We start from the raw sequence: 24,723 nt of genomic DNA on the forward strand, positions 1-24,723 counted from the left end.
AAGATGAGGACCAGGATGGGGCATTACTACAAGATGAAGACCAGGATGGGGAAATTAATACAAGATGGGGACCAAGATGGGGCATTACTACAAGATGAAGACAAGGATGGGGACATTACTACAAGATGGGGACCAGGATAGGACATTACTACAAGATGGGGACCAGGATGGGACAATACTTTAAGATGGGGACCAGGATGGTGCATTACTACAAGATGAGGACCAGGATGGAGCATTACTACAAGATGAGGACCAGGAGGGATCATTACTACAATATGGGGACCAGGATGAGGCATTACTACAAGATGAGGACCAGGATGGGCACATTTCTACAAGATGGGGACCAGGATGGGGCATTACTACAAGATGAGGAGCAGGATGGGGCATTACTACAAGATGAGGACCAGGATGGGGCATTACTAAAAGATGAAGACCAGGATGGGGACATTAATACAAGATGGGGACCAAGATGGGGCATTACTACAAGATGAAGACCAGGATGGGGACATTACTACAAGATGGGGACCAGGGTGGGGCATTACTACAAGATGGGGACCAGGATGGGGCAATACTTCAAGATGAGGACCAGGATGGGGCACTAGTACAAGATGAGGACCAGGTTGGGTCATTACTACAAGATGAGGACCAGGATAGTGCATTACTACAAGATGAGGACCAGGATGGAGCATTACTACAAGATGAGGACCAGGAGGGATCATTACTACAATATGGGGACCAGGATGAGGCATTACTACAAGATGAGGACCAGGATGGCGCATTACTACAAGATGGGGATCAGGATGGGGCATTACTACAAGATGAGGACCAGGATGGGGCCTTACTACAAGATGTGGACCGGGATGGGGCATTACTACAAGATGAGGATCAGGGTGGGGCAATACTTCAAGATGAGGACAAGGATGGGCATTAATATAAGATGGGGACCAGGATGGGGCATTACTACAAGATGGGGACCAGGATGGTGCATTACTACAAGATGAGGACCAGGATGGAGCATTACTACAAGATGAGGACCAGGATGGAGCATTACTACAATATGGGGACCAGGATGGGGCATTACTACAAGATGAGGACCAGGATGGCGCATTACTACAAGATGGGGATCAGGATGGGGCATTACTACAAGATGAGGACCAGAATGGCGCATTACCACAAGATGGGGATCAGGATGGGGCATTACTACAAGATGGGGACCAGGATGGCGCATTACTACAAGATGAGGATCAGGGTGGGGCAATACTTCAAGATGAGGAGCAGGATGGGGCATTACTACAAGATGGGGACAAGGATGGGGCATTAATACAAGATGGGGACCAGGATGGGGCATTACTACAAGATGGGGACCAGGATGGAGCATTACTACAAGATGAGGACCAGGATGGGGCATTACTACAAGATAAGGACAAGGATGAGGCATTACTACAAGATGAGGACCAGGATGCGGTATTACTGCAAGATGAGGACCAGGATGGAGCATTATTACAAGATGGGGATCAGGATGGGGCATTACTACAAGATGAGGACCAGGATGGGGCATTACTACAAGATTGGGACCGGGATGGGGCATTACTACAAGATGTGGCCCGGGATGGGGCATTACTACAAGATGGGGACCAGGATGGGGCATTACTGCAAGATGAGGACCAGGATGGGTCAATACTTCAAGCTGAGGAGCAGGATGGGGCATTACTACAAGATGGGGACAAGGATGGGGCATTAATACAAGATGGGGACCAGGATAGGGCATTACTACAAGATGAGGATCAGGATGGGGCAATACTTCAAGATGAGGACCAGGATGGGGCATTACTACAAGATGAGGACCAGAATGGGGCATTACTACAAGATGGGGACCAAGATGGGGCACATTACTACAAGATGGGGACCAGGATGGGCACATTACTACAAGATAGGGACCAGGATGGGGCATTACTACAAGATGGGGACCGGGATGGGGCATTACGACAAGATGAGGACCAGGATGGGGCAATACTTCAAGATGAGGACCATGATGGGGCAATACTTCAAAATGAGGACCAGGATGGGGCATTACTACAAGATGGGGACAAGGATAGGGGACATTACTACAAGATGGGGACCAGGATGGGGCATTACTACAAGATGGGGACCAGGATGGGGCATTACTACAAGATGGAGACCAGGATGGGGCATTACTGCAAGATGAGGACCAGGATGGGGCAATACTTCAAGATGAGGACCAGGATGGGGCAATACTACAAGATGGGGACAAGGAAGGGGCACTAATACAAGATGGGGACCAGGATGGGGCATTACTACAAGATGAGGCACGGGATTGGGCATTACTACGAGATGGGGACCAGGATGGGGCAATACTTCAAGATGAGGACCAGGATGGGGTAATACTACAAGATGGGGACAAGGAAGGGGCATTAATACAAGATGGGGACCAGGATGGGGCATTACTACAAGATGAGGATCAGGATAGGGCAATACTTCAAGATGAGGACCAGGATGGGGCATTAGTACAAAATGGGGACAAGGATAGGGGACATTACTACAAGATGGGGACCAGGATGGGGCATTACTACAAGATGGGGACGAGGATGGGGCATTACTACAAGATGGGGACCATGATGGGGCAATACTACAAGATGAGGACAAGGAAGGGGCATTAATACAAGATGGGGACCAGGATGGGGCATTACTACAAGATGAGGACCAGGATGGGGACATTACTACAAGATTGGGACCAGGGTGGGGCATTACTACAAGATGGGGACCAGGATGGGGCAATACTTCAAGATGAGGACCAGGATGGGGCATTAGTACAAGATGAGGACCAGGATGGGGCATTACTACAAGATGAGGACCAGGATGGGGCATTATTACAAGATGGGGACCATGATGGGGTATTACTACAAGATGAGGGCCAGGATGGGGCATTACTACAAGATGGGGACCACCAGGATGGGGCATTACTACAAGATGGGGACTGGGATGGGCACATTACTAAAAGATGAGGACCAGGATGGGGCATTACTACAAGATGAGGACCAGGATGGAGCATTACTACAAGATGGGGATCAGGATGTGGCATTACTACAAGATGAGGACCAGGATGGGGCCTTACTACAAGATGAGGACCAGGAAGGGGCCTTACTACAAGATGAGGACTAGAATGGGGCATTACTGCAAGATGAGGACCAGGATGGGGCATTACTAAAAGATGGGGACCAGGATGGGGAATTACTACAAAATGAGGACCAGGATGGGGAATTACTACAAGATGAGGACCAGGATGGGAGATTACTACAAGATGAGGACCAGGATGGGGCATTACGTACAAGATGAGGACCAGGATGGGGAATTACTACAAGATGAGGACCAGGAAGGGGCATTACTACAAGATGAGGACCAGGATGGGGCATTACTACAAGATGGGGATCAGGATGGGGCCTTGCTGCAAGATGAGGACCAGGATGGGGCGTTAATACAAGATGAGGACCAGGATGTGGCATTACTACAAGATCGAGACCAGGATGGGGCATTACTGCAAGATGAGGACCAGGATGGGGCATTACTACAAGATGAGGACCAGGATGGGGCATTATTACAAGATGAGGACCAGGATGGGCACATTATTACAAGATGGGGACCAGGATGGGGACATTTCGACAAGATGAGGACCAGGATAGGCCATTACTACAAGATGGAGACCAGGATGGGGCATTACTACAAGATGAGGACCAGGATGGGGCATTACTACAAGATGAAGACCAGGATGGGGAAATTAATACAAGATGGGGACCAAGATGGGGCATTACTACAAGATGAACACAAGGATGGGGACATTACTACAAGATGGGGACCAGGATAGGACATTACTACAAGATGGGGACCAGGATGGGACAATACTTTAAGATGGGGACCAGGATGGTGCATTACTACAAGATGAGGACCAGGATGGAGCATTACTACAAGATGAGGACCAGGAGGGATCATTACTACAATATGGGGACCAGGATGAGGCATTACTACAAGATGAGGAGCAGGATGGGCACATTTCTACAAGATGGGGACCAGGATGGGGCATTACTACAAGATGAGGAGCAGGATGGGGCATTACTACAAGATGAGGACCAGGATGGGGCATTACTAAAAGATGAAGACCAGGATGGGGACATTACTACAAGATGGGGACCAGGGTGGGGCATTACTACAAGATGGGGACCAGGATGGGGCAATACTTCAAGATGAGGACCAGGATGGGGCACTAGTACAAGATGAGGACCAGGATGGGGCATTACTACAAGATGGGGACCAGGATGGTGCATTACTACAAGATGAGGACCAGGATGGAGCATTACTACAAGATGAGGACCAGGAGGGATCATTACTACAATATGGGGACCAGGATGAGGCATTACTAAAAGATGAGGACCAGGATGGCGCATTACTACAAGATGGGGATCAGGATGGGGCATTACTACAAGATGAGGACCAGGATGGGGCCTTACTGCAAGATGGGGACCGGGATGGGGCATTACTACAAGATGAGGATCAGGGTGGGGCAATACTTCAAGATGAGGACAAGGATGGGCATTAATATAAGATGGGGACCAGGATGGGGCATTACTACAAGATGGGGACCAGGATGGTGCATTACTACAAGATGAGGACCAGGATGGAGCATTACTACAAGATGAGGACCAGGATGGAGCATTACTACAATATGGGGACCAGGATGGGGCATTACTACAAGATGAGGACCAGGATGGCGCATTACTACAAGATGGGGATCAGGATGGGGCATTACTACAAGATGAGGACCAGAATGGCGCATTACCACAAGATGGGGATCAGGATGGGGCATTACTACAAGATGGGGACCGGGATGGCGTATTACTACAAGATGAGGATCAGGGTGGGGCAATACTACAAGATGAGGAGCAGGATGGGGCATTACTAGAAGATGGGGACAAGGATGGGGCATTAATACAAGATGGGGACCAGGATGGGGCATTACTACAAGATGGGGACCAGGATGGAGCATTACTACAAGATGAGGACCAGGATGGGGCATTACTACAAGATAAGGACAAGGATGAGGCATTACTACAAGATGAGGACCAGGATGGGGTATTACTGCAAGATGAGGACCAGGATGGAGCATTACTACAAGATGGGGATCAGGATGGGGCATTACTACAAGATGAGGACCAGGATGGGGCATTACTACAAGATTGGGACCGGGATGGGGCATTACTACAAGATGTGGCCCGGGATGGGGCATTACTACAAGATGGGGACCAGGATGGGGCATTACTGCAAGATGAGGACCAGGATGGGTCAATACTTCAAGCTGAGGAGCAGGATGGGGCATTACTACAAGATGGGGACAAGGATGGGGCATTAATACAAGATGGGGACCACGATAGGGCATTACTACAAGATGAGGATCAGGATGGGGCAATACTTCAAGATGAGGACCAGGATGGGGCATTACTACAAGATGAGGACCAGAATGGGGCATTACTACAAGATGGGGACCAAGATGGGGCACATTACTACAAGATGGGGACCAGGATGGGCACATTACTACAAGATAGGGACCAGGATGGGGCATTACTACAAGATGGGGACCGGGATGGGGCATTACGACAAGATGAGGACCAGGATGGGGCAATACTTCAAGATGAGGACCATGATGGGGCAATACTTCAAAATGAGGACCAGGATGGGGCATTACTACAAGATGGGGACAAGGATAGGGGACATTACTACAAGATGGGGACCAGGATGGGGCATTACTACAAGATGGGGACCAGGATGGGGCATTACTACAAGATGGAGACCAGGATGGGGCATTACTGAAAGATGAGGACCAGGATGGGGCAATACTTCAAGATGAGGACCAGGATTGGGCAATACTACAAGATGGGGACAAGGAAGGGGCACTAATACAAGATGGGGACCAGGATGGGGCATTACTACAAGATGAGGCACGGGATTGGGCATTACTACAAGATGGGGACCAGGATGGGGCAATACTTCAAGATGAGGACCAGGATGGGGCAATACTACGAGATGGGGACAAGGAAGGGGCATTAATACAAGATGGGGACCAGGATGGGGCATTACTACAAGATGAGGATCAGGATAGGGCAATACTTCAAGATGAGGACCAGGATGGGGCATTAGTACAAGATGGGGACAAGGATAGGGGACATTACTACAAGATAGGGACCAGGATGGGGCATTACTACAAGATAGGGACGAGGATGGGGCATTACTACAAGATGGGGACCATGATGGGGCAATACTACAAGATGGGGACAAGGAAGGGGCATTAATACAAGATGGGGACCAGGATGGGGCATTACTACAAGATGAGGATCAGGATAGGGCAATACTTCAAGATGAGGACCAGGATGGGGCATTAGTACAAGATGGGGACAAGGATAGGGGACATTACTACAAGATGGGGACCAGGATGGGGCATTACTAAAAGATGGGGACCATAATGGGGCATTACTACAAGATGAGGACCAGGATGGGGCATTACTACAAGATGAGGACCAGGATGGGGCATTACTACAAGATGGGGACCAGGATGGGTCACATTACTACAAGATGGGGACCAGGATGGGCACATTTCTACAAGATGGGGACCAGGATGGGGCATTACTACAAGATGAGGAGCAGGATGGGGCATTACTACAAGATGAGGACCAGGATGGGGCATTACTAAAAGATGAAGACCAGGATGGGGACATTAATACAAGATGGGGACCAAGATGGGGCATTACTACAAGATGAAGACCAGGATGGGGACATTACTACAAGATGGGGACCAGGGTGGGGCATTACTACAAGATGGGGACCAGGATGGGGCAATACTTCAAGATGAGGACCAGGATGGGGCATTAGTACAAAATGAGGACCAGGATGGGGCATTAATACAAGATGAGGACCAGGATGGGGCATTACTACAAGATGGGGACCATGATCGGGCATTACTACAAGATGAGGGCCAGGATGGGGCATTACTACAAGATGGGGACCACCAGGATGGGGCATTACTACAAGATGAGGACCAGGATGGGACATTACTAAAAGATGGGGACCAGGATGGGGAATTACTACAAGATGAGGACCAGGATGGGGAATTACTACAAGATGAGGACCAGGATGGGAGATTACTACAAGATGAGGACCAGGATGGGGCATTACGTACAAGATGAGGACCAGGATGGGGAATTACTACAAGATGAGGACCAGGAAGGGGCATTACTACAAGATGAGGACCAGGATGGGGCTTTACTACAAGATGGGGATCAGGATGGGGCCTTGCTGCAAGATGAGGACCAGGATGGGGCGTTAATACAAGATGAGGACCAGGATGGGGCATTACTACAAGATGGGGACCAGAATGGGCACATTATTACAAGATGGGGACCAGGATGGGGACATTTCGACAAGATGAGGACCAGGATAGGCCATTACTACAAGATGGAGACCAGGATGGGGCATTACTACAAGATGGGGATCAGGATGGGGCCTTGCTGCAAGATGAGGACCAGGATGGGGCGTTAATACAAGATGAGGACCAGGATGGGGCATTATTACAAGATGAGGACCAGGATGGGCACATTATTACAAGATGGGGACCAGGATGGGGACATTTCGACAAGATGAGGACCAGGATAGGCCATTACTACAAGATGGAGACCAGGATGGCGCATTACTACAAGATGAGGACCAGGATGGGGCATTACTACAAGATCGGGACCAGGATGGGGCATTACTGCAAGATGAGGACCAGGATGGGGCATTACTACAAGATGAGGACCAGGATGGGGCATTATTACAAGATGAGGACCAGGATGGGCACATTATTACAAGATGGGGACCAGGATGGGGACATTTCGACAAGATGAGGACCAGGATAGGCCATTACTACAAGATGGAGACCAGGATGGCGCATTACTACAAGATGAGGACCAGGATGGGGCATTACTACAAGATGAAGACCAGGATGGGGAAATTAATACAAGATGGGGACCAAGATGGGGCATTACTACAAGATGAAGACAAGGATGGGGACATTACTACAAGATGGGGACCAGGATAGGGCATTACTACAAGATGGGGACCAGGATGGGACAATACTTTAAGATGAGGTCCAGGATGGGGCCTTACTACAAGATGAGGACCAGGATGGGGCATTACTACAAGATGGGGACCAGGATGGGGCATTACTACAAGATGGGGACCATGATGGGGCATTACTACAAGATGAGGACCAGGATGGGGTATTACTACAAGATGGGGACCACCAGGATGGGGCATTACTACAAGATGGGGACCGGGATGGGCACATTGCTAAAAGATGAGGACCAGGATGGGGCATTACTACAAGATGAGGACCAGGATGGAGCATTATTACAAGATGGGGATCAGGATTGGGCATTACTACAAGATGAGGACCAGGATGGGGCCTTACTACAAGATGAGGACCAGAATGGGGCCTTACTACAAGATGAGGACTAGGATGGGGCACTACTACAAGATGAGGACCAAGATGGTGAATTACTACAAGATGAGGACCAGGATGGGGAATTACTACAAGATGAGGACCAGGATGGTGCATTACTACAAGATGAGGACCAGGGTGGGACATTACGTACAAGATGAGGACCAGGATGGAGAATTACTACAAGATGAGGACCAGGATGGGGCATTACTACAAGATGAGGACCAGGATGGTGCACTACTACAAGATGAGGATCAGGATGGGGCCTTGCTACAAGATGAGGACCAGGATGGGGCATTACTACAAGATGAGGACCAGGATGGGGCATTACTACAAGATGGGGACCAGGATGGGGCATTACTGCAAGATGAGGACCAGGATGGGGCATTACTACAAGATGAGGACCAGGATGGGGCATTATTACAAGATGAGGACCAGGATGGGGAATTACTACAAGATGAGGACCAGGATGGTGCATTACTACAAGATGAGGACCAGGGTGGGACATTACGTACAAGATGAGGACCAGGATGGAGAATTACTACAAGATGAGGACCAGGATGGAGCATTACTACAAGATGAGGACCAGGATGGTGCACTACTACAAGATGAGGATCAGGATGGGGCCTTGCTACAAGATGAGGACCAGGATGGGGCATTACTACAAGATGAGGACCAGGATGGGGCATTACTACAAGATGGGGACCAGGATGGGGCATTACTGCAAGATGAGGACCAGGATGGGGCATTACTACAAGATGAGGACCAGGATGGGGCATTATTACAAGATGAGGACCAGGATGGGGCATTACTACAAGATGAGGACCAGGATCGGCACATTATTACAAAATGGGGACCAGGATGGGGACATTACGACAAGATGAGGACCAGGATGGGCCATTACTACAAGATGAGGACCAGGATAGGGCATTACTACAAGATGGGGTCCAGGATGGGGCATTAGTACAAGATGGGGACCAGGATGGGGCATTACTACAAGATGGGGACCATGATGGGGCATTACTACAAGATGAGGACCAGGATGGGGCATTACTACAAGATGGGGACCACCAGGAAGGGGCATTACTACAAGATGGGGACCGGGATGGGCGCATTACTAAAAGATGTGGACCAGGAGGGAGCATTACTACAAGATGGGGATCAGGATGGGGCATTACTACAAGATGAGGACCAGGATGGGGCCTTACTACAAGATGAGGACCAGGATGGGGCCTTACTACAAGATGAGAACCAGGATGGGGCCTTACTATAAGATGAGGACTAGGATGGGGCATTACTACAAGATGATGACCAGGATGGAGCATTACTACAAGATGGGGTCCAGGATGGGGCATTAGTACAAGATGAGGACCAGGATGGGGACATTACTACAAGATGAGCACCAGGGTGGGGTATTACTACAAGATGAGGACCAGGGTGGGGTATTACTACAAGATGAGAACCAGGATGAGACATTACTACAAGATGAGGACCATGATGGGGCTTTACTACAAGATGAGGACCACGATGGACACATTACTACAAGATCGCACCAGGATGGGCACATTACTACAAGATGAGGACCAGGATGGAGCATTACTACAAAATGAGGACCAGGTTTGGGCATTACTACAAGAAAAGGACCAGGAAGAGCCATTACTACAAGATGAGGATCAGGATGGGGACATATGAGCACCTGGTTAGGGACACTACTACAAGATGAGGACCAGGATGGGCCATTACTACAAGATGAGGACCAGGATGGGCCATTACTACAAGATGAGGACCAGGATGGGCCATTACTACAAGATGAGGACAAGGATGGGGCATTACTACAAGATGGGGAAAAGGATGGGGCATTACTACAAAATGAGGACCAGGATGGGGCATTACTACAAGATGAGGACCTGGATGGGGCATTACTACAAGATGGGGACCAGAATGGGGCATTACTACAAGATGGGGACCAGAATGGGCACATTACTACAAGATGAGGATCAGGATGGGGCATTACTACAAGATGAGGACCAGGATGGGGCATTACTACAAGATGAGGACCAGGATGGGTCATTACTACAAGATGGGGATCAGGATGGGGCCTTGCTACAAGATGAGGACCAGGATGGGGCGTTACTACAAGATGAGGACCAGGATGGGGCATTACTACAAGATGAGGACCAGGATGGGCACATTACTACAAGATGGGGACCAGGATGGGGACATTACGACAAGATGAGGACCGGGATAGGCCATTACTACAAGATGGAGACCAGGATGGGGCATTACTACAAGATGAGGACCAGGATGGGGCATTACTACAAGATGAAGACCAGGATGGGGACATTAATACAAGATGGGGACCAAGATGGGGCATTACTACAAGATGAAGACAAGGATGGGGACATTACTACAAGATGGGGACCAGGATAGGGCATTACTACAAGATGGGGACCAGGATGGGACAATACTTTAAGATGAGGTCCAGGATGGGGCATTACTAAAAGATGAGGTCCAGGATGGGGCCTTACTACAAGATGAGGACCAGGATGGGGCATTACTACAAGATGGGGACCAAGATGGGGCATTACTACAAGATGGGGCCCATGATGGGGCATTACTACAAGATGAGGACCAGGATGGGGTATTACTACAAGATGGGAACCACCAGGATGGGGCATTACTACAAGGTGCAGACCGGGATGGGCACATTGCTAAAAGATGAGGACCAGGATGGGGCATTACTACAAGATGAGGACCAGGATGTAGCATTACTACAAGATGGGGACCAGGATGGGGCATTACTACAAGATGAGGACCAGGATGGGGCCTTACTACAAGATGAGGACTAGGATGGGGCACTACTACAAGATGAGGACCAGGATGGGGCATTACTACAAGATAGGGACCAAGATGGTGAATTACTACAAGATGAGGACCAGGATGGGGAATTACTTCAAGATGAGGACCAGGATGGGAGATTACTACAAGATGAGGACCAGAATGGGGCATTACGTACAAGATGAGGACCAGGATGGAGAATTACTACAAGATGAGGACCAGGATGGGGCATTACTACACGATGAGGACCAGTATGGGGCCTTACTACAAGATGAGGACTAGGATGGGGCATTACTACAAGATGAGGACCAGGATGGGGCATTACTACAAGATGGGGACCAGGATGGGGCATTACTGCAAGATGAGGACCCGGATGGGGCATTACTACAAGATGGGGACCAGGATGGGCACATTATTACAAGATGAGGACCAGGATGGGGACATTACGACAATATGAGGACCATGATGGGCCATTACTACAAGATGAGGACCAGGGTGGGATATTACTACAAGATGAGGACCAGGGTGGGGTATTACTACAAGATGAGGACCAGGATGAGGCATTACTACAAGATGAGGACCATGATGGGGCTTTACTACAAGATGAGGACCAGGATGGACACATTACTAAAAGATGGGGACCAGGATGGGCACATTACTACAAGATGAGGACCAGGATGGAGCATTACTACAAAATGAGGACCAGGTTTGGGCATTACTGCACGATGAGGACCAGGATGGGGCATTACTACAAGATGGGGACCACCAGGATGGGGCATTACTACAAGATGGGGACCGGGATGGGCACATTACTAAAAGATGAGGACCAGGATGGGGCATAACTACAAGATGAGGACCAGGATGGGCACATTATTACAAGATGGGGACATTACGACAAGATGAGGACCAGGATGGGCCATTACTACAAGAGGAGGACCAGGATGGGGCATGACTAAAAGATGGGGTCCAGGATGGGTCATTAGTACAAGATGAGGACCAGGATGGGGACATTGCTACAAGATGAGGACCAGGGTGGGGTATTACTAAAAGATGAGGACCAGGGTGGGGTATTATTACAAGATGAGGACCAGGATGAGGCATTACTACAAGATGAGGACCATGATTGGGCTTTACTACAAGATGAGGACCAGGATGGACACATTACTACAAGATGGGGACCAGGATGGACACATTACTACAAGATGAGGACCAGGATGGAGCATTACTACAAAATGAGGACCAGGTTTGAGCATTACTACAAGATGACGACCAGGATGGGGCATTACTACAAGATGGGGACCACCAGGATGGGGCATTACTACAAGATGGGGACCGGGATGGGCACATCACTAAAAGATGAGGACCAGGATGGGGCATTACTACAAGATGAGGAGCAGGATGGAGCATTACTACAAGATGGGGATCAGGATGGGGCATTACTACAAGATGAGGACCAGGATGGGGCCTTACTACAAGATGAAGACCAGGATGGGGCCTTACTACAAGATGAGGACCAGGATTGGGCCTTACTACAAGATGAGGACTAGGATGGGGCATTACTACAAGATGAGGGCCAGGATGGGGCATTACTACAAGATGGGGACAAGAATGGGGCATTACTGGAAGATGAGGACCAGGATGGGGCATTACTACAAGATGAGGACCAGTATGGGCATATTATTACAAGATGGGGACCAGGATGGGGACATTACGACAAGATGAGGACCAGGATGGGCCATTACTACAAGATGAGGACCAGGATGGGGCATTACTACAAGATTGGGTCCAGGATGGGGCATTAGTACAAGATGAGGACCAGGATGGGGACATTACTACAACAGGAGGACCAAGGTGGCGTATTACTACAAGATGAGGACCAGGGTGGGGTATTACTACAAGATGAGGACCAGGATGAGGCATTGCTACAAGATGAGGACCATGATGGGGCTTTACTACAAGATGAGGACCAGGATGGACACATTACTACAAGATGGGGACCAGGATGGGCACATTACTACAAGATGAGGACCAGGATGGAGCATTACTACAAAATGAGGACCAGGTTTGGGCATTACTACAAGATAAGGACCAGGAAGGGCCATTACTACAAGATGAGGATCAGGATGGGGACATATGAGCACTTGGATAGGGACACTACTACAAGATGTGGACCAGGATGGAGCATTACTACATTATGAGGACCAGGATGGGCCATTACTACAAGATGAGGACCAGGATGGGCTATTACTACAAGATGAGGAGAAGGATGGGGCATTACTACAAGATGGGGAAAAGGATGGGGCATTACTACAAAATGAGGACCAGGATGGGGCATTACTACAAGATGAGGACCTGGATGGGGCATTACTACAAGATGGGGACCAGAATGGGGCATTACTACAAGATGGGGACCAGGATGGGCACATTACTACAAGATGAGGATCAGGATGGGGCATTACTTCAAGATGGGAACCAGGATGGGCACATTACTACAAGATGGAGGCCAGGATGGGGCATTACTACAAGATGGAGGCCATGATGGGGCTTTACTACAAGATGGGGACCAGGATGGGGCATTACTACAAGATGGGGACCAGGATGGGGCATTACTACAAGATGAGGACCAGGATAAGGCATTACTACAAGATGGGGAACAGGATGGGGCAATACTTCAAGAAGAGGCCCGGGATGGGGCATTACTACAAGATGGGGACCAGGATGGGGCATTACTACATGATGCGGACCGGGATGGGGCATTACTACAAGATGAGGACCAGGATGGGGCTATACTTCAAGATGAGGACCGGGATGGGGCATTGCTACAAGATGAGGATCAGGATAGGGCATTACTACAAGATTTTGAACAGGATGTGGCAATACTTCAAGATGAGGCCCGGGATGAGGCATTACTTCAAATGGGGACCATGATGGAGCATTACTACAAGATGGGGATCAGGATGGGGCATTACTACAAGATGAGGACCAGGATGGGGCCTTACTACAAGATGAGGACCAGGATGGGGCCTTACTACAAGTTGAGGACCTGGATGGGGCATTACTACAAGATGAGGACCAGGATGGGGCATTACTATAAGATGGGGACCAGGATGGGTCAATACTTCAAGATGAGGACCGGGATGGGGCATTACTACAAGATGAGGATCAGGAAGGGGCATTACTACAAGTTGAGGGCCAGAATGGGGCATTACTACAAGATGAGGACCAGAATGGGGCATTAATACAAGATGAGGACCAGGATGGGGCTTTACTAGAAGATGGGGACCAGGATGGGACATTACTACAAGATGAGGACCAGGATGGGACAATACTTCAAGATGAGAATCAGGATGAGTGTTACTCACACGCCGGGACTGACTGGCGTGAGCATGGTTAGTGATCCCACTGGACCATGAACTGAGGAGTGCCTGGAGGTATCAACTCGGTATCAACTCGGTCCGATCAAGATCGCACGGTGGCTCAGTCGACTCCCTGAACTAGTTAGAAACCGAGCAGAGGGACCAGGTGCTATTCCAGGTCTGACCCCGGTCACATCTGTTGACCCTCACCGGGGAATGCAGGAACAGGCAGGTTAAGCTGGCATACAGACAGGTGGGTACTGGCAGGCACGGCTGGTATGCAAACAAGTGGGTACTGGCAGGCACGGCTGGTATGCAGACAGGTGGGTACTGGCAGGTAGGAATGCAGGCAGGATAGGGACCAGTACAAACTGGGATACAGAAACAAAGCCGCAGGTGCGGTAGACAAGCAAAGCAGAGCAAAACCCGCAGGTGCGGTAGACAAACAGAGCAGAGCAAAACTCGCAGGTGCGGTAGACAAGCAGAGCAGAGCAAAACCCGCAGGTGCGGTAAACAAGCAGACCAGTGCAAAACCCGCAGGGGCGGTAGACAAGCAGAGCAAAACTCGCAGTTGCGGTAGACAAGCAAAGCAGAGCAAAACCCGCAGGTGCGGTAGACAAGCAGAGCAGAGCAAAACCTGCAGGTGCGGTAGACAAGCAGAGCAGAGCAAAACCCGCAAGTGCGGTAGACAAGCAGAGCAGAGCAAAACCCGCAGGTGCGGTAGACAAGCAGAGCAGAGCAAAACCCGCAGGTGCGGTAGACAAGCAGAGCAGAGCAAAACGCGCATGTGCGGTAGACAAGCAGAGCAGAGCAAAACCCGCAGGTGTGGTAGACAAGCAGAGCAGAGCAAAACCCACTGGTGCGGTAGACAAGCAGAGCAGAGCAAAACCCGCAGGTGCGGTAGACAAGCAGAGCAGAGCAAAACCCGCAGGTGTGGTAGACAAGCAGAGCAGAGCAAAACCCGCAGGTGCGGTAGACAAGCAGAGCAAAGCTAAACCCGCAGGTGCGGTAGACAAGCAGAGCAGAGCAAAACCCGCAGGTGCGGTAGACAAGCAGAGCAGAGCAAAACCCGCAGGTGCGGTAGACAAGCAGAGCAGAGCTAAACCCGCAGGTGTGGTAGACAAGCAGAGCAGAGCAAAACCCTCAGGTGCGGTAGACAAGCAGAGCAGAGCAAAACCCGCAGGTGCGGTAGACAAGCAGAGCAGAGCAACACTCGCAGGTGCGGTAGACAAGCAGAGCAGAACAAAACCCACAGGTGTGGTAGACAAGCAAAGCAGAGCAAAACCCGCAGGTGCGGTAGACAAGCAGAGCAGAGCAAAACCCGCAGGTGCGGTAGACTAGCAGAGCAGAGCAAAACCCGCAGATGCGGTAGATAAGCAGAGCAGAGCAAAACCCGCAGGTGCGGTAGACTAGCAGAGCAGAGCAAAACCCGCAGATGCGGTAGATAAGCAGAGCAGAGCAAAACCCGCAGATGCGGTAGACAAGCAGAGCAAAACCCGCAGATGCGGTAGACAAGCAGAGCAAAACCCGCAAGTGCGGTAAACAAGCAGAGCAGAGCAAAAACCCCAGGTGCGGTAGACAATTAGAGCAGAGCAAAACCCACAGGTGCAGTAGACAAGCAGAGCAGAGCAAAACACGCAGGTGCAGTAGATAAGCAGAGCAGAGTAAAACCCGCAGGTGCGGTAAACAATCAGAGCAGAGCAAAACCCGCAAGTGCAGTAGACAAGCAGAGCAGAGCAAATACACACAAGGTACTTACAATGAAGTAGCGAGTGGACACTAAACTCACAAACAGAAGTACAGACAACGAGTTGGAGCTAGGTGCAGGTTCAGACACTGCAGGAAAAGGGAAGATACGGACATAGAGACAAACAAGTAACGGGCTAAGACACAGTTCAGACAGGAACTGAACCAGAAACAAGATACAGGAACGAGCCTGGGAACTCAGCCCCCAAGGTGGCGGAAACAGACTAGAAGTCACAGATACAGGTAACAGGCCTGGGTATTCAGCCCCCAGGGTGGTGGAAACAGATAAGATACAGGACAGGACCTGGCAACTCTGTTGCACAGAGCACACTGAGAGAAAGTGTTGCTCAGGCACCTCCTACTGGGTGGAGGGGGTTTAAGTATCCAGTGACTCACAGCAATAGGCTGGGGACGCATTAGGACTGTGCACACAGTAACAATAAGAAACAGGCAGTAACCGCGCCGCCGACCTAAGCAATCAGACAAGAGACATGCACACAGCAGGTACTGGAGCAAAGTGTGCAGCCTGGACTGATAGGTAAGATGGCGGTCTTGCATGGTGGGAGGTGGTAAGCCATGCCAGCACGCCGCCAGGGATATTACAATGGGGCATTAAATCAAGATGAGGACCAGGATGGGGCATTACTACAAGATGAGGACCAGGATGGGCACATTACGACAAGATGTGGACCAGGATGGGGTATTACTACAAGATGGGGACGACCAGGACGGGGAATTCTTACAAGATGAGGACCAGGATGGGGCATTACTACAAGAGAAGGACTAGGATGAGGCACATTACTACAAGATGGGGACCAGGATGGGCACATTACTACAAGATGAGGACCGGGATGGGGCATTACTACAAGATGGGGACCAGGATGGGGCATTACTACAAGATGAGGACGAGGATGGGGCATATTACTGCAAGATGAGGACCAGGATGGGCACATTGCTACAAGACGAGGACCAGGATGGGCACATTACTACAAGATGAGGTCCGGGATCGGGCATTACTACAAGATGAGGACCAGGATGGGGCATTACTACAAGATGAGGACGAGGATGGGGAGATTACCACAAGATGGGGACCAAGATGGGGCATTATTACAAGATGGGGACCAGGATGGGGCATTACTACAAGATGAGGACCAGGATGGGGCATTACTACAAGATGAGGATCAGAATGGGACATTACTACAAGATGGAGACCAGGATGGGGCATTTCTACAAGATGGGGACCAAGATGGGGCATTACTACAAGATGAGGACCAGGATGGGGCATTAATACAATATGAGGACCAGAATGGGACATTACCAGAAGATGAGGACCTGGATGGGCACATTACTACAAGATGGGGACCAGGATGGGGCATTACTACAAGATGGGGACCAGGATGGGGCATTGCTACAAGATGAGGACCAGGATGGGGACATTACTACAAGATGAGGACCAGGATGGGCACATTACTACAAAATGTGGACCAGGATGGGGACATTACTACAAGATGAGGTTCAGGATGGGCACATTACTACAAGATGAGGACCAGGATGGGGCATTACTACAAGATGATGACCAGGATGGGGCATTAATACAAGATGAGGACCAGGATGGGGCATTACTACAAGATGAGGACCAGGATGGGCAAATTTCTACAATATGTGGACCAGGATGGGGCATTACTAGAAGATGGGGACCAGGATGGGGACATTACTACAAGATGAGGACCAGGATGGGCACATTACTACAAGATGTGAACCAGGATGGGGACATTACTACAAGATGAGGACTAGGATGGGCACATTACTACAAGATGAGGACCAGGATGGCGCATTACTACAAGATGAGCACCAGGATGGAACATTACTACAAGATGAGGACCAGGATTGGCACTTTACTATAAGATGGGGACCAGGATGGGGCATTACTACAAGATGAGGACCAGGATGGGGCATTACTACAAGATGTGGACCAGGATGGGGCATTACTACAAGATGGGGACCAGGATGGAACATTACTACAAGATGAGGACCAGGATGGGGCATTACTACAAGATGGGGATCAGGATGGGCACATTACTACAAGATGAGGACCAGGATGGGGCACATTACTTCAAGATGGGTACCAGGATGGGGCATTACTACTTGATGGGGACCACCAGGATGGGGCATTCCTACAAGATGAGGACCATGATGGGGCATTACTACAAGATGAGGACTAGGATGGGGCTATACTACAAGATGGAGACCAGGATGGGGCATTACTACAAGATGGGGACCAGGATGGGGCATTACTACAAGATGGAGGCCAGGATGGGGCATTACTACAAGATGAGGACAAGTATGGAGCATTACTACAAGATAAGGACTAGGATGGGGCATTGCTACAAGATGGAGACCAGGATGGGGCATTACTACAAGATGAGGACCAGGATGGGGCATTACTACAAGATGGAGACCAGGATGGGGCATTACTACAAGATGGGGACCAGGAAGGGGCATTACTACAAGATGAGGACCAGGATGGGGCATTACTACAAGATGGAGACCAGAATGGGGCATTACTACAAGATGGGGACCAGGATGGGGCATTACTACAAGATGGAGACCAGGATGGGGCATTACTACAAGATGAGGACAAGTATGGAGCATTACTACAAGATGAGGACTAGGATGGGGCATTGCTACAAGATGGAGACCAGGATGGGGCATTACTACCAGATGAGGACCAGGATGGGGCATTACTACAAGATGGAGACCAGGATGGGGCATTACTACAAGATGGGGACCAGGAAGGGGCATTACTACAAGATGAGGACTAGGATGGGGCATTACTACAAGATGGAGACCAGAATGGGGCATTACTACAAGATGGGGACCAGGATGTGGCATTACTTCAAGATGGAGACCAGGATGGGGCATTACTAAAAGATGAGGACCAGGATGGAACATTACTACAAGATGAGGACCAGGATTGGCACATTACTATAAGATGGGGACCAGGATGGGGCATTACTACAAGATGAGGACCAGGATGGGGCATTACTACAAGATGTGGACCAGGATGGGGCATTACTACAAGATGGGGACCAGGATGGAACATTACTACAAGATGAGGACCAGGATGGGGCATTACTACAAGATGGGGATCAGGATGGGCACATTACTACAAGATGAGGACCAGGATGGGGCACATTACTTCAAGATGGGGACCATGATGGGGCATTACTACTTGATGGGGACCACCAGGATGGGGCATTCCTACAAGATGAGGACCAGGATGGGGCATTACTACAAGATGAGGACCAGGATGGGGCATTACTACAAGATGAGTACTAGGATGGGGCATTACTACAAGATGGGGACCAGGATGTGGCATTACTTCAAGATGGGGACCAGGATGGGGCATTATTACAAGATGGAGACCAGGATGGGGCATTACTACAAGATGAGGACAAGTATGGAGCATTACTACAAGATGAGGACTAGGATGGGGCATTACTACAAGATGGAGACCAGAATGGGGCATTACTACAAGATGGGGACCAGGATGTGGCATTACTTCAAGATGGAGACCAGGATGGGGCATTACTACAAGATGAGGACCTGTTCAAAAGGTGTATAGAAAAAAAATGGTATCACTAAAAATGTCACTTTGTCATGCAAAGAATGAGGCCCCCCAAATTCAATTTGTTTCCGTGTGCGGCCCATATACCCAGCTGAGTTTGATACCCCCGCTCTATAGGGATGAGGGGATCTGTGGATGTTCGGGTTCGGCCAAACTGTCATCCAAAGTTCAGTTCGGGCATCAGAACTTGACCCTGAACCCGAACCCGAACCCAACAGAAGTCAATGGCGAACTGAACTTCAGTGCTGTATAATGGTCGTAGTAAGGACTAGGGGGGCTGCAAAAGGAAGCTAAAAGGGGGTAAGAGCAGGAAAAGTGCCCTGCAAACATTAAAAATAAAAAAATAATAATAATCTTGATCCAGGAGGTGGGAGGTCCAGGAGGTGGAGGTCAAGGTGGAATAGGAGGAGGAGGAGGTTGGTGTTTTTGATTGTTTGTTAGGGAAATGACTTAAAATAACATAGACTAAAAAAAAACAAAAAAAACAGCAATCTTGAACTAGAAGGCGGAGGTCCAAGAGGAGGAGGACATTGAGGAGGTGGAGGTGGACGTGCTGGTGTAGGTGAAACAGGCGGAGGAAGAGGTAATAGCCAACACTGTGTTTGATTTGGATTTTTTTTTTTGTTTCTTGCTTCTTCTTTTTTTCTTTTTTACATTCGGGAAGGCCCCAAAACATTGGGAATTCCAAAGAGAACGAACAAACTACGGTGGAGTATAACAATGGCTGGGTGTGGCTGGTCTACTTCTCTATTCAGCCACAAGTCTTGTGGGATCCACGCCTGGTTCATTTTAAGGAATGTGACCTTCCCCACATTGGCTGTGGTCAGGTGGATGCGCATGTCTGTGATGACCGCCCCCCTGCCGTGCTAAACACACCTTCTGACAGTACTCTTTCCACAGGGCAGGTCAGCACCTCCAAGGCATAAAGGCCATGTGTCCAATTTGGAGATCCAGAAATGAGGCAGACCCATCAGTTAGTATGTGGAGACGTGTACTCTTCCACCATGTTGATGTATTGCTGCCTCCTGCTAATATGGACCGTTTCAGATGGTGGCACAGTACTCCCATAGAGAGTACTGCAGAGTACACACACAGGCTTTTTGGCACAGTACTCCCATAGAGAGTACTGCAGAGTACACACAGAGGCTTTTTGGCACAGTACTCCCACAGAGACTTGTGCAGAATACACACACAAGCTTTTTGGCACAGTACTCTCACACAGGTGAGTGCAGAGTACACACAGAGGCTTTTTGGCAGAGTGCTCCCACAGAGACGGGTGCAGAATACACACAGAGGCTTTTTGGTAGAGTACTCCCACAGAGACGGGTGCAGAGCACACACAGAGGCTTTTGGCACAGTAGTCCCACACACAGATGGGTGCAGAGTACACACAGAGGCTTTTGGCACAGTACTCCCACACAGACGGGTGCAGAATACACACAGAGGCTTTTTCGAACAGTACTCCCACAGAGATGGCTGCAGAGTAGACACAAAGTACCTAATGCTGTCCCTCACTCCAGCTGTGTCCTGTCTCAACACTAATCACTTATTTAGAGTACAATGGCAGCGGCACCCATGATCCGGCATTTATACAGGCGGGGTCATGTGGTGCACCGGACAGTCACAGCCATGCCAATACTTGACATGGGTGTGATGGCTCTGGAAGTGCCCACCGCCGACAAGAATGTTGATTGGCTGCACTGCAGCCTTTGAACAAGCTTTATTCAGCAACGGACTTCCGGGAAAAAGTTTGTGTTCGGAGTTTGGTGTGTCCGGTACGAACCCCGAACTTTACTGTTCAGGTTTGCTCATCCCTAATCTTCTAATATCTTTCTTTACACTTCTTCTTGCATCTTCTAGTATATTCCTATACTTTTTACTATCTGGTATATTATTGAATACTTATATCTTTTTCTTTTTTTTCTAAAGCTCACATCTTCCAATACCATTCAGCGAGATTGGCGCCAAATTTAAACAACGCTCTGCTGATTGATCGCGGACGCCAGCCGCGACCAATCAGCGAGATTGGCGCCAAATTTAAACAACGCTCTGCTGATTGGGCGCGGACTCCAGCCGCGACCATTCAGTGAGATTGGCGCCAAATTTAAACAACGCTCTGCTGATTGGTCGCGGACGCCAGCCGCGACCAATCAGCGAGATTGGCGCCAAATTTAAACAACGCTCTGCTGATTGGTTGCGGCCGCCAGCCGACCGCGACCAATCAGCGAGATTTGCGCCAAATTTAAACAACGCTCTGATCTCCCGACGGCAAGTGTGAACGGAGGACCGAGGAGCGACGCCGCCGGTCGGGATGCTTCTGCTTCGAGCAGTCACTCATCTCCCAGCTGCTCACAGCGGAAGTACCCGCACAGGCAGCGCCGCTCCCCGGTCCTCACTAACACGACGCTGATTGGTTGCGGCCTTCGGCCGCGAACAATCAGCGATATGGGCGGCAAATTTAAACCCCACTCTGCTGATTGGTCGCGGTAGCCGGCCGCGACCAATCAGCGATTTTGGTGCCAAATTTAAACAACGCTCTGCTGATTGGTCGCGGTTGTCGGCCGCGACCAATCAGCAGTATTGGCGCCAAATTTAAACCCCGCTCTGCTGATTGGTCGCGCGACCAATCAGCAATTTTGGCGCAAAATTTAAACACCGCTCTGCTGATTGGTTGGGGTCGCCGGCCGCGATCAATCAGCAGTATTGGCGCCAAATTTAAACCCCGCTCTGCTTATTAGTCGCAACCACCGGCCGTGACCAATCAGCGATATTGGCGCCAAATTTAAACACCGTTTCGCTGATTGGTGGCGGTGGCCGGCCGCGACCAAGCAGCGATATTGGCGCCAAATTTTAACACCACTCTGCTGATTGGTTGCGGTTGCCGGCCGCGACTAATCAGCATTATTGGCGCCAAATTTAAACACCGCTTTACTGGTTTGTCGCGGTGGCCGGCCGCGACCAATCAGCGATATTGGCGCCAAATTTAAACACCGCTCTGCTGATTGGTCGCGGCCGTGACCAATCACCATTATTGGCGCAAAATTTAAATAACGCTCTGCTGATTGGTCGCAACCGCCGGCTGCAACCAATCAGCATTATTGACCCCAAATTTAAACCCCGCTCTGCCCGCGACCAATCAGCATTATTGGCGCCAAATTTAAACCCCGCTCCGCTGATTAGTCGCGACCGCCGGCCATGACCAATCTGCGATATAGCCGCCAAATTTTAACACCGCTTTGGTGATTGGTCACGGTTGCCGGCCTCGACCAATCAGCGGTTTTGGCGCCAAATTTTAACACCGCTCTGCTGATTGGTCGCGGCCGTGACCAATCACCATTATTGGCGCAAAATTTAAATAACGCTCTGCTGATTGGTCGCAACCGCCGGCTGCAACCAATCAGCATTATTGACCCCAAATTTAAACCCCGCTCTGCCCGCGACCAATCAGCATTATTGGCGCCAAATTTAAACCCCGCTCCGCTGATTAGTCGCGACCGCCGGCCATGACCAATCTGCGATATAGCCGCCAAATTTTAACACCGCTTTGGTGATTGGTCACGGTTGCCGGCCTCGACCAATCAGCGGTTTTGGCGCCAAATTTTAACACCACTCTGCTGATTGCGCCCTGACGGCCGCATACCTATTCTAGAATACCCGATGCATTAGAATCGGGCCACCATCTAGTTATTGTATATTCTCCTTTGCATATTCCACTGTTCCTTTATAACTTCATATATTTCCCATATCTTCCAGTAAATTCCTTGTATTTTTCTATACCATCCTATATTTTACCATATCTTCCCAGTATCTTTTTCTATCTTCTAATATCATCCTGTATCTCCATGTATCCTCTTGTATTTTTTTGCATCTTTCTATATCCCGTGTATCTTTCCTTATTTTTCTGTATCATGCTCTATGTTTCAGCATATGTTTCTCTCCATACCTTCCGTCTGTTCCTGTATCTTCGAGAATCTTTCTGATAGTTATCTATATCCTTTGTATCTTCCTTCATCTCTCCATGGCTTCCTGTATTTCCCATATTTGCCTTTCTATAACTGATCATTTTCTATATCTTCAGTATCTTCGTGTATCTTTTTCTGTATTCCTGATTTTCCCATATCTGTCCTTATCTTTCTGACATTTTCCTTTTTCTTCCAATATTTTCTGTAACTTTGCTTACCTTCCTGTATTTCCCATATTTTCCTATATTTTATTGTATCTTTCATCTTTTATCTGTCCGTATCTTCCCACATATCTGATTGATATTTTCCTATATCCTTCAGTATCTCTTTACCTCCCAGTATTTTCCCATATCTCCCAATTTCTTTCCTATATTTTTTTCCTAGCTTCTGATATCTTCTTATATTTTTTTTGTATACCTCTGTATCTTTCTTTATCTTTTGTGGTGTTTCAGTATTTTCTTATATCTTGCTTGTGTACCTTCCATTTTACCAATATCTCCCTTTTTCTTCTTTTTTTTCTTGTATCTGTCTTTATCTTCCCATATATTATTGCATCCCCTCATGTCTTCCTGTACTTTCTGGTATTATCCTGCTCTCTCTTCCTGTATCATCCTGTATTTCCCCCTGTCTTCCTGTATTTTCCCATACATCCTG

The sequence above is a fragment of the Phyllobates terribilis genome, unplaced genomic scaffold (assembly GCF_046119375.1).
Source record: "Phyllobates terribilis strain yellow unplaced genomic scaffold, ASM4611937v1 Scaffold_10__3_contigs__length_209671492, whole genome shotgun sequence".
Taxonomy (NCBI): Eukaryota; Metazoa; Chordata; class Amphibia; order Anura; family Dendrobatidae; genus Phyllobates; species Phyllobates terribilis.